The sequence below is a fragment of the Cetorhinus maximus genome, chromosome 2, assembly GCF_964194155.1.
Source record: "Cetorhinus maximus chromosome 2, sCetMax3.hap1.1, whole genome shotgun sequence".
Lineage (NCBI taxonomy): Eukaryota > Metazoa > Chordata > Chondrichthyes > Lamniformes > Cetorhinidae > Cetorhinus > Cetorhinus maximus.
The window spans coordinates 194,093,555-194,106,242 of NC_135880.1; positions in this window are offsets into that span (position 1 = coordinate 194,093,555).

Sequence of the window (12,688 nt, forward strand, 5' to 3'; positions counted from 1 at the left end):
ACAATGATGAGAATTTCGAAATTTCAGTGAGCCGGGAGCCAATCTGCAAACATGGGGCTGGGACTTGGTGCGAGCGAGGATACAGACAGCAGAGTGTTGGATGAGCTCAAGTTTATGGAGGCTGGAGGATGGGAGACCAGCCAGGAGAGCATCGGAATAGTCAAGTCTAGAGGTAACAAAGACATGGATGAAGGTTTCAGCAGTGGGTCAGAGACAGGCGATGTTATGGCGGTCGAAATGGGGTTGTTGTAATGGAAAAATAGGCAGGGAAGTTCTGCTCTGGGTCAAATACGAACACACAAACATATGAAATACAAGCAGAAGTAGGCCATTTGGCCCCTGGAGCCTGCTCAACCATTCAATAAGATCATGGCTGATCTGTTTGTGTTTTAAATTCCACATCTACCGCCGATAACCTTTGATTCCCACCCATCGATCTCCACCTTAAAAATATTCAGTGACCCTGCCTCCACCACCTTTGAAGGCAGAGAGTTCCAAAGTTGCACAAACTTCTAAGAAAAAAAATTCTCCTCATCTCTGCCCTAAAAGGGCAACCTCTAATTTTAAAACAGTGACCCCCTAGTTCTGGACTCACCCACAAGAGGAGACATCCTTCCCATGTCTACCTTGTCAAGACCATTCAGGATCTTATATATTTCAATCACCCCTCACTCTTTCAAACTCCAGTGGAAACAAACCCAGCCTGTCCAACCCCTCTTCATAAGACAACCTGCTTATTACAGGTATCAATCTAGTAACCCTGCTCTGAACCGCCTCCAATGCATTTACATACTTCCTTAAATATGGAGACCAAAACTGCACATAATATTCAAGATGTGGTCTAACCAATGCCCTGTGTAACTGAAGAATAACATTCTTACTTATATGTTCAATTCCTATCGAAATAAAGGATTGCATTCCATTCGCCTCCTTAGTCATAGAGTCATAGAGGTCCACAGCACAGAAAAAGGCCCTTCAGCCCATCGAGTCTGCGCCGGTCAAACAAGTACCTAACTATTCTAATCCCATTTTCCAGCACCAGACCCATAGCCTTGTATGCCATGGCATTGCAAGTGCACATCCAAATGCTTCTTAAATGTTATGAGGGTTTCTGCCTCTACCACCCTTTCAGGCAGTGTGTTCCAGATTCCCACCATCCTCTGGGTGAAAAAATTCTTCCCCACATCTCCTCTAAACCTCCTGCCCCTTACCTTAAATTTATGCTCCCTGGTTATTGATCCCTCCACCAAGGGGAAAAGTTCCTTCCTGTCTACCCTATCTATGCCCCTCATAATTTTATACACCTCAATCATGACCCCCCTCAATCTCCCCTGCTCCAGGGAAAATAACCCCAGTCTACCCAATCTCTCCTCATAACTAAACCTCTCCAGCCCAGGCAACATCCTGATAAATCTCCTCTGCACTCTCTCTAGTGCAATCACATCCTTCCTATAATGCGGATTCCAGTACTGCACGCAATACCCTAGCTGTGGCCTAATCAGTGTTTTATACAGTTCCAGTATAACCTCCCAGCTCTTATATTCTATGCCTTGGCTAATAAAGGCAAGTATCCCATATGCCTTCTTAACCACCTTATCTACTTGTCCCGCTACCTTAAGGGACCGGTGGACATGCACACCAAGGTCCCACTGATCCTCGGTACTTCCCAGGGTCCTACCATTCATCGTGTATTCCCGTGCCTTGTGCGTCCTGCACAAGCGCATCACCTCACACTTATCCGGATTAAATTCCATTTCCGCCGATCAGCCTATCTGACCAGCCCGTCTATATCCTCCTGTAAACTAAGGCTATCCTCCTCACTATTTACCACCCCACCAATTTTCGTGTCATCCGCAAACTTACTGATCAACCCTCCTATATTCAAGTCTAAATCGTTTATATATACCACAAACAGCAAGGGACCAACACCGATCCCTGTGGAACCCCACTGGACACAGGCACCCAGTCACAAAAACACCCTCGACTATCACCCTCTGCTTCCTGCCACTCAGCCAATTCTGGATCCAATTTGCCAAATTGCCTTGGATCCCATGGGCTCTTACCTTCGTTATCAGTCTCCCATGCGGGGCCTTATCAAAAGCCTTGTTGAAGTCCAAGTAGACTACATCAAATGCATTGCCCTCATCTACACAACTGGTCACCTCGTCGAAAAATTCAATCAAATTGGTCAGACATGACCTCCCCTTAACAGAACCATGCTGACTGTCCTTGATTAATCCCTGCCTCAAGTGTAGATTAATTCTGTCCCTCGGAATTGCTTCCAGTAGTTTCCCCACCACTGAGGATAGACTGACTGGCCTGTAGTTCCCTGGTTTATCCCTTCCTCCATTCTTGAATAACAGTACCACATTGGCTGTCCTCCAGTCCTCTGGCACCTCACCTATGGCCAGAAAGGTATTGAAAATTATTGCCAGCGCCTCTGCTATCTCCTCCCTTGCCTCACTCAACAGCCTAGGATATATTTCATCCGGGCCTGGAGATTTATCTTCTTTCAAGCCTGCCAGACCACTTAGGACATCCTCTCTTTCTATTCTAATTTCTTTAATTATATCACAGTCCTTCTGCCTGATTTCCGTACCCACGTCGTCCCTCTCACTTGTGAACACCGACACAAAGTATTCATTTATAACCCTACCTACGTCTACACATGCATTACCACTATGGTCCTTAACGGGCCCTACTCTTTCCCTAGTTAACCTCTTACTCTTAATGTACTTGTAAAATAACTTTGGATTTTCCTTTATTTTACCTGCCAATGTTTTTTCATGCCCCCTTTTTGCTCTCCTAATTTCCTTTTTAAGATCCCCCCTACACATTCTATACTCCTCGAGGCTTCCACTGTTTTGAGCCCTCGGAATCTGCCATAAGCCTCCTTTTTTCTCTTTATCCAATCCTGTATATCACTCGACATCCAGGATTCCCTGGATTTGTTGGTCCCACCCTTTATCTTTACTGGAATATGTTGGCCCTGTACTCTCCCTATTTCCTTCTTGAATGAGTCCCGCTGCTCTGACGCAGATTTACCTTAAAGTAGCTGCTCCCAGTCTACTCTGGCCAAATCATATCTGATCTTATTAAAATTGGCCTTCCCCCAATTTCGAACTCTGATTTCTGGCCCATCCTTGTCCTTTTCCATAACAACCTTGAATCTAATGGAGTTATAATGACTATCCGCAAAATACTCCCCCACTGATACCTCTACCACTTGCCCAGCTTCATTCCCTAAAATGAAGCCCAGGACCGCCCCCTCTCTTGTAGGACCTTCTACGTACTGGCTTAAAAAGCTCTCCTGGATGCATGTTAAGAATTCCGCTCCCTCTAAACCTATCACACTATGACTAACCCAGTTAATGCTCAGGAAGTTGAAATCCCCCACTATTACTACCCTATTATTTTTACACTTCTCTGAAATTTGCCTACATATCTTAATCCTAATCTTATTTACAGACATTTGTAAATTACTTTCTGTACCTGCATACTAGCTTTTTGTGACTGATGCACTAGAATGCCTAGATCCCTCTGCACCTCGGAATTCTGCAGCCATTCTCCATTTAAGTAATACTTTGTTTTTCTTATTCTTCCAGCCAAAGTGAACAACTTCACATTTTCCTACATTATACTCCATCTGCCAGATTTTTGCCCACTCCCTCAACCTATCTATATTCGTCTGCAGCTCCTTATGTCCTCTTCACAACATACCTTCCTACCTATCTTTATATCATCTGAAAATTTAGCTACCATGCCTTCACTCCCCCTATCTAAGTCATTGATATAAATTGTAAAAATGGTGAGGTCCCAGTACAGACCCTGCAAGGCTCCAATTGTCACCTCCTGCCAATCAAGAAAAGACCCATTTATGCATACTTTCTGTTTTCTACCAGCCAGCCAATCTCTATCCATGCCAATATGTTACCCCCTACACCATGAGCTTTTATTTTCTGCAATAATCTTTGACGTGGCTCCTTATCAAATGCCTACTGGAAATCCAAGTATAGCACATCTACAGGTTCCCCATTGTGCATGTTACTCCTTCAAGGAACTCCAATAAATTGGTTAAACATAATTTCCCTTTCAGAAAACCATACTGATTCTTCTCGATTACCTTGAGTTTCTCTAAGTGCTCAGCTATAACCTCTTTAATGATCGATTCTAACACCTTCTCCACAACAGACGTCAAGCTAACTGGCCTATAGTTCTATAGTTTCCAATTTTCTACCTACCTCCCTTCTTGAATAGAGGGGTTATATTTGTTACTTTTCAGTCTGATGGAACCTTTCCAGAATCTAGGGAATTTTGGAAAATTAACACCAACACATCTACTACCACTTTAGCCACCTCTTTTAAGAACATAGGATGAAGTCCATCAGGACCCAGAGCCTTGTCAGCCCACAGCCCCATCAGTTTGCTCAGTACCGCTTCCCTGGTGATTGTAATTTCACCAAGTTCCTGTCTCCCTTCCACCTCCTGATTTACAGCTATTACTGGAATGTTTTTTGTATCCTCGATAGTGAAGACAAGCAAAATATTTGTTCATTTCGTCCGCCATTTCCTTATTACCTACTATTAACTTCCCACTGTAACTCATAGAGGACCAGCACTCACTTTACTTACCCTTTTCCTTTGTAAATAGGGCCCAATATAACACAAATTTCTTCAGCACACTTGAGAAAAGCATGTAAAGAAACAATGACAGTCATTTGGAACATACAAACTCATCAGCAATTGCCACAATATTTGCAGCCTCTGGACTGACTTGCGCATGAGCTCATCCATTGCTTGTCCAACATCAATTGGACCTAAAGAGATATACACCTGTTTGAATAAACATTCAAGTCGGTGGGGTAATGTAAAGCTGCTATTATATCAGACCCGCTGGGGCATTCTGGGGCGGTCCTGGAGTATTATTATTGTAATGTGCTTTCTCCTATCAGGTAGCCTATAGTGTTCAATTAACAATATTCGAAATACAATAGATATCAATCCCACGCACTTTAGCAGTACAAATAATACATTGAGGTGTGGTGTAATGTCTCTGTCCTTACGAAGCTGAACACCCGCTGACTCTCTGTGAGCAATACCATAGGTGATTCTTTCAATGTGTATCTGACTCACTTTGTATAAAATGCCAACAAATCACAATTGCGGAAGTCAGTCATTAGTCTGTTACTGACCTCAGGGGGTGCATTTAGCTCTTGTGGTCGTACAAAAGGTCTGAAGGAAGCTTGGGATATTTAGTTGCCAGCCTGACTGGATATAAACAGGCAAAATCTGGATAATTGTAGCTGTTTGTAAACTGCTGGTATTAATCAGAAAGCAATTGTAACTACTTGTAAATCGTAAGCTCTAGGACAATGTTTGACACTCATTCAAGATAGTCTTGCATTGGCCACAAAGCATAATGTCTGGAGTTAGGTACACCAAAGGTGTAATATTATTATCATATAACATGGAGACATTGACTCGGTGACAGAATGATGCAGTAGTTTAGTATATTTTTCTCTCTGTCACAGAGCAATATTCCTCGTTTGACATAAATTGAGGCTAAATCAGCAGTCCCGCTTTGATAAATGATAGGCCCTCGGGTCGCTGGTGCGGGAGTGGGTGTAATGCTGTAGGGAGAACACTTTTCAATTTACTGGGAGGTTCAACTGAGGGAGTTTCACTCTGCTTCCAGTTAGCATCAACACTGACCTGACATGAATATGACCGGTCTGGCTTCGTAGATGGAGTTTACTCTGCATTTGACCAATCCTGTAATTTTTTGGCAGAGTAACGTAGTGAGATCTTTCACTTTTATCTGAAACAGCTTTTGTCCAATACAGTTTCTATTGGTAAAACTGACATACCTAACTTGCTCACCTCCTCAAGTGATAGAAAAACACGAGGAGCCAAGCTGAACAACTACACTCCACACTTTCGTTAAATTGGATACCGGGGTGGCATAACAGTGATTGGGCTTTCCTTGATGCTGGTTACCAGCATATTAAAATGAATTAATTTCCTCACTCCACCCCCTGAAACTCCCACACTGCCCAGGGGGTCACTGAGTTTATGAGAATGCCCACACTGCATTCTGGGATGAGCTTGGCTGAGTTCATTGAGTGCAGCTGACAGCAGGGAAAGGTGAATTGAGTTTATCTGACACAGGTCACGGATATTAGAATGTGGATTGTGAATGAGAGCCAGAAACAAGAATCCCCCTGATGCCCTCTTAATGACAAAAACAGTTTTAGTAATGGTTAAGCGCTTCAGGCACTTAAGCTCAGAGTATGACACTGTAACTGATATTTCAAGAAGTCTGTGTATCAAAGTGTAGTCATGAAAGATGTTGAACACATCACAAACAAAGCAATAATGATCTTATTATGGTTAAAGCTCTCTGATAATAGGCATATTTGTCATAGAGTCATGGAGGTCTACGGCATAGAAAAAGGCCCTTCAGCCCATTGAGTCTGTGCCGGTCATTAAGAGAATCCTTTTGGAGTCCTGTGGATTTGAAGCCACGGAGATCTCCTGCCTGCAGGACTTCCCCTGTGCTGGATACTTCGACGTGACCTTCAAGAATGTTGCTGCCTGCGTCCAAGTTCCTGAAGTAGCCGGGAGGGAGAATGGATTGGAGAGACTGCTCCAACAGAGAACAATTCAAACCTCGCTCCTTGCACGAACCCCCCCAATGTCACCTGAGCGGAACATCTCCAACGGGGTGGCTCAGGATGGTTTCCTCAGTCCATCCAAAGTGAGACAATTTGCGAACACTATGGGTATGCAGGAGTAGACCAAAGGTCTGGAACTCTCAAAGACAACAGGTTTGGTAAGCGACAAAATGCTTTAAAAATGGGGATAAAGATAGTATCCATTAACATGCGTAGCATTAAATCTACGCGATGTGTTGCGACCTTGGATTACCTTGCCAAGGTCAAAGCTGACCTGTTTTTGCAGGAGTGTGCGATAACGCACCTCAGCTCCTACAGGCAGTGGTCATGAGGGCGGCCCCATGGGACATCGACCTGGTCGAGAGGAAATGACTCACGATCCTCCGGCCTGGGTATTCTGTGGAGAGGCAACTTCATCTCCGAGGTCAAGATGGTGGGCGGGCACCTCCTCGTAGCAGACGTATTGTACAAGAACGCTCCGCTCCGGTTAATTAACATGTACACCCCGGCTCAAAGCAGCAAGCGGCTGGCAGTCCTTCAGCAGCTCCCACTGCTGCTGGCGACCTCCAGGCCGGTCATTCTGGGTGGTGACTGCAACTGCATCATCAATGCAGCTGGATGATCTGGCAGGGCCGACAGCAGATTGGACGCTACGTCCAGATCCCTGTTGGAAACAGTTAAGGATGCCAAGCTGCACCAACATCTTCAGCAACCCTGCAGACGGAGCGCAGCGTAGATACACCTGGTCGCGGCCAGATGGGTCCAGCCATTTCAGGATAGACTTCTCGTTTGTGTCCCGTATGTTCGCAGTCAGATCCACCGACGTCAAGCCGGTGTTCTTCTCTGACCACTGCCTCCTACTGGCTGACTGTCACTTACAGGAAGATCAGAAGGTTGGCAAGGGGACATGGAAGCTGAACGTGCAACTGCTGACCCCAGAGAACGTTGAGGAACTCAAGAGGGAGTACAAAGGTTGGAGAACCGTGAAACCCCTCTTTGAGTCTCTGACTCACCGGTGGGAAGCGATCAAGGAAAACATCAAGAGGTTTTTCATCCTCAAAGGCACCCAGAAAGCTAGAAAGGAACAGGGGGAAATGTCCCGACTCCAGAAAAACATGCAAAACCTGCTCCGGCTGCAATCGATGGGGGTCGATGTCAAGGAGGAACTCCAAGAGGTGAAGAGCCAGCAAGCCTCGCTCTTTGCCTCGGAGGCCTCCAAGATCATCTTCCGTTCCAGAGTCCGCTCCATGGAGCAGGATGAGACGTGCTCACGTTTCTTCTTCCAAAAGGTACACAGAGAGAGCTCTGTGATCAGCAGCCTGAAGGAAGAAGACGGCTCAGTAAAGTCATCACAGTCCGATATTTTAATGATCAGCAAATCCTTTTATTCCAGATTGTATGACATGAAGCCCACAGACAGCACGGCCTCCCAGTCTTTCCTGTCCTCTCTATCACGGAGGTCTTAGATGACAGGACACGGGAGAGTCTGGACAAACCACTAACTCCTGATGAACTGACTAAGGCCCTTGAGTCCTTCGAGAAGAGTAAAACTCCCGGAAGCGACGGCTTGCCAGCTGAGTTGTATTTGGCTCTGTGAGACTGGATCAGCCCAGACTGTTGGAAGTGTATGAGAGTGTGCTCCTGGCCGGTAGCATGTCAGAATCCACGAGGAAAGGCATCATCACCCTCATCCACAAGCGGAAGGGGGAAAGGGAGGAAATTAGAAATTGGCGACCCATTTCACTGTTGAATGTGGACTATAAGATACTGTCCAAGGTCATCGCCAATCGGGTCAAGTCTGCTCTGGAATTGATAATCCACCCTGACCAGACCTGTGCTGTGCCCAGCAGGAAGATCTCTGACATCCTCGCGCTGCTCAGGGATACGATTGCCTATGTACAGGACAGGGGTGTGGACACCTGCCTCATCAGCCTGGATCAGGAGAAGGCCTTTGACAGAGTATCGCACACCTACATGGTGGATGTGCTCTCCAAAATGGGGTTTGGGGAGGGAATTTGCAATTGGATCCAACTGCTCTACAATAACATCAGTAGAGCAGTCTCAATCAATGGGTGGGAATCAGAAAGCTTTCCTATTAAATCTGGAGTCAGGCAGGGCTGCCCTCTCTCCCCTGTCCTGTTTGTGTGTTGCATAGAACCCTTTGCTGAGTCCATCAGGAAGGATCCGGACATAAGAGGAGTGATGATCCCAGGCAGTGGAGACACTCGGGTCAAAGTCTTCCTGTACATGGATGATGTCACCGTCTTCTGCTCGGATCCGCTGTCGGTGCACAGACTGATCGACATCTGCAACCAGTTCGAACTGGCCTCAGGAGCCAGGGTAAATCATGGCAAGAGCGAGGCCATGTTCTTTGGGAACTGGGCTGACTGATCCTTTGTCCCCATCACTGTCAGGTGAAGGTGCTGGGGATGTGGTTCGGAGGGACCAGGGCATGCGTTAAAAACTGGAAGGAACGAGTGTCTATGGTGAAAAGAAAACTGGGCATGTGAGAGTGATGCTCCCTCTCCATTGCGGGTAAGAACCTGGTCATCAGGTGTGAGGCACTCTCGGTGTTGCTGTACGTGGCGCAGGTCTGGCCCATTCCAGACTCCTGCGTGATGGCAATCACCCGAGCTATCTTTCGCTTTATCTGGAGGTCCAAAATGGATCGTGTCTGCAGGGACGCGACGTAAAAGCCTCTAGATAAAGGGGGAAGAAAACATGCCCAACATTGCCCTCATACTGATGGCCTCCTTTGTGTGTGGCTGCATCAAGCTGTGCGTAGACCCTCAGTACACAAACCCAAAGTGTCACTACATGCTGAGGTTCTACCTGTCCCCGGTGTTGCGAAGGATGAGTCTGGCCACGCTGCCGCGGAACGCTCCAAGTAGTTGGACTGTGCCGTACCACCTGTCCCTCGTGGAAAAATCTATGCAGAGAAACATCTTTGACCACAAGTCCATCAGGCAGTGGTCGGCATGTAACGTCCCAGAGGCCCCGAGGGAAATGGAGATGGTGGATCCTGTCGGATGGTTCCCCGAGCAGACTGTCAAAGTCACTTGGCAGAATGCCTCATCGCCAGAACTTTCCAATAAGCACCAAGATGTAGCTTGGCTGGTGGTGAGAAAGGTTCTCCCTCTCAGATCCTTCCAACACGCCAGGAGTCTCACCCCCTCTGCACGTTGTCCTCAAGGTGGCTGTGGTGGGGAAGAGACCATTGTTCACCTCCTTGTGGAATGTGCCTTTGCAAAGAAGGTCTGGAGAGAGATGCAGTGGTTTCTGTCGAGGTTCATCCCGAGCAGTTCTGTGCCACAGGACTCTGTGCTGTTCAGCCTGTTCCCAGGGATACACACCGAAACTGCAGCTGAAGGATCATCAAGTTGGTGTAAGACGCTCTTTGGTCTGCCCGAAACTTGTTGGTCTTCCAGCGCAAAGAGTTGTCCCCGACCGAGTGTTACAGACTGGCACATTTCAAGGTCCAGGACTACATGCTGAGGGACGCACTAAAGCTTGGGGCAGCCGCTGCAAAGGCGCAATGGGGAAAGGTCGCCGTCTAAGACCTTTCTGCCATAGTGCACCGAGGGGCTGGGAATTGTATAGACCCCTCGGGCTGTATGACTTACAAGGAACGAATGTAGTGAAAACTAAATGTATCATAATTGTATTGAAGCACCTCAGAGTGCAACATGATCTATGTCGATAACTTGAATACCAATGCACTGTCTGTAATGACCATGTTGAAATGTCTGTAATATTCATTGATTGCATTGAAGCACCTCATGATCTATGTGTAAAAGTTGAATATAATTGCACTTTTTGTGATAGCCATTTTGAAATGTTTTGTAATATTCTTTCAGATATTTTATGAAGTATATTTTTCCAAAAAAAAAGTTCCAGGATTTTGATCCAGCAACGACAATGGAATGACTCTACAAGTCAGGAGGGCGTGTGACTTGGAGGAACCTGGATGGTGTTCCCATGCACCTGCTGCTCATGTCCTTCTGGGTGGTGGAGGTCACGTGTTTGGAAGGTCCTGCACTGCACACTATAAATAATGTGACCACGGTAGACAAGTGATGAAGGAAGTAGATGTTTTGGGTAGTGAATGAAGTGTTGATTAAATGGAATTTTTGCTCTGGATGGTGAAAAGCTATGAGAATGGTCCCTATCTCTGTTGGAGGTATTGGTCTACAATGCTTTTGCTTATTCAGTTAAAACCGGTATGGATAGCTATGGTGTTAGCATTTTTGTCTCTGATTCAGAAGGTTGTGGATTCAAGTCCCCCTCCAGGAACTTGAGCATAAAATCTGGGAAGAGAGTCCAGAGCAGTATTGTGGGAGTGCAGCATTATTGTGTGGCACTATATATTTCGGATGAGAGCTGAATTAAAATCCTGTCTGAGCTCACAGAAGGATGCAAGAGATCCCACATCACTATTTCGAAGAGCAGGGGATATCTTGCCAGTACCCTGGCCAATATTTATTCCTCGACCAACATAATTAAAACAGTTTACCTGGTCATTATCATATACTGATTGTGGGACCTTGCTGTGAGCAAATTGGCTGCTGCACTTCCTATGTTGCAACGGTGACTACACTTCAAAAGTATTTCTGAAAATAGAGATATGCTGTCAAAGCTTTTTGTCCTGTACTCAACAGGGCAAATGCAAGAATGCCAAATTTCAAAGCTCTAATTTGTGAAGACATTGCCATAGCCAATGCACCAGGAAGCTATTGTCCCCCATACTTCTGTTTACTCAAAAAGGTGCAATGTCTAGACATATTCCTTTTGCCTACAGAGGACAGGTCCCCGCATATGAATATGTGTAGCTTCTAGCAAGTGTAAGTTGGCTACATTGTGAGCCTGACTGATAATCTTAAATTGGTTGTTGGTGTAATTCTTAGCACACTTGGGATTGTTCAGCAACTGCTGTCCAATCATGGAACCACATCTAACACTAGGCATTATGTTCTGAGTTTTGCAAGCACAGGTTGATTGAGTACAGTCAGTACTCTGCTATTGCAAACAGCCTAAAAGACATGCTGTTTGATATGATCTGTCATTTGGGACGGTACAGCAATTAAAATCAGGGATGTGGAACAGGTCAGAATTGTAGGACCGCGGGTTTCTTGGAGGGTTGCAGGACTGGGGGGAAGTTGCAGAGCTAGGGAGGGGTGAGGATAGGGAGGGATTTTGAAAACAAGGATAAGAATTTTAAAATCAAGACATTGCTCAACTGGGACCCAATATAGATCAGCGAGCACAGGGGTTGTGTGCAAATAAGACTCAGTGGATATGGACAGCAGAGTTTTGAATGAGCTTAAGTTTATGGAGGGTGTCTGACCAGAAACATATTGGAATAGTCAAGCCCAAGAGTGAACAAAGGTATGCTTGACAGTTTGAGGAAATGAGCTGAGGCAGGGGTGAAGTCAGGTGGTTAGAGGTCTTAGGCGGTTTTAGAGATGGTGTGGATATGTGGTTAGATGCTTATCTTGGGGTCAAATATAACACCAAGGTTGTGTACCATCTGGTACAGCCTCAGTTTACAGTTGCTAGGGAGAGAGATGAATTGCTAGCTAGGGAACAGAGTTTGAGAGAAACTGAAGAGAATGGCTTTGATCTTACCAATATTTTGTTAGTGAAAATTTCTCATCCATTATTGGATGTCTCATTGAATAGACCATGAATCAACCTAAGCTGATGGGTTATTTGGTTACAATGGTGTAGTGGCTATGCCACTGGACCAGAAATCCAGTTTGAGAATTTTAATTTATTTTTAAAATCTATAAATAAAAGCTTGGAATCAGTAAAAAGTGACCAATAAGCAATTGGAATACTGTAAAGGTCAGTCAGTGGTAACGTTATTGGTAGACAAATTGTTGGAAACAAAAGGTTATGGTCTATTTTTTTTTGTTGCTGGAAGGCAGTTTCCAGTGGGGTTTCTCAGGGCACAGTACAGAGGTCCCTTGCTTTTTGTGATATATATCAACGATAACGGGCACGATTAATACATT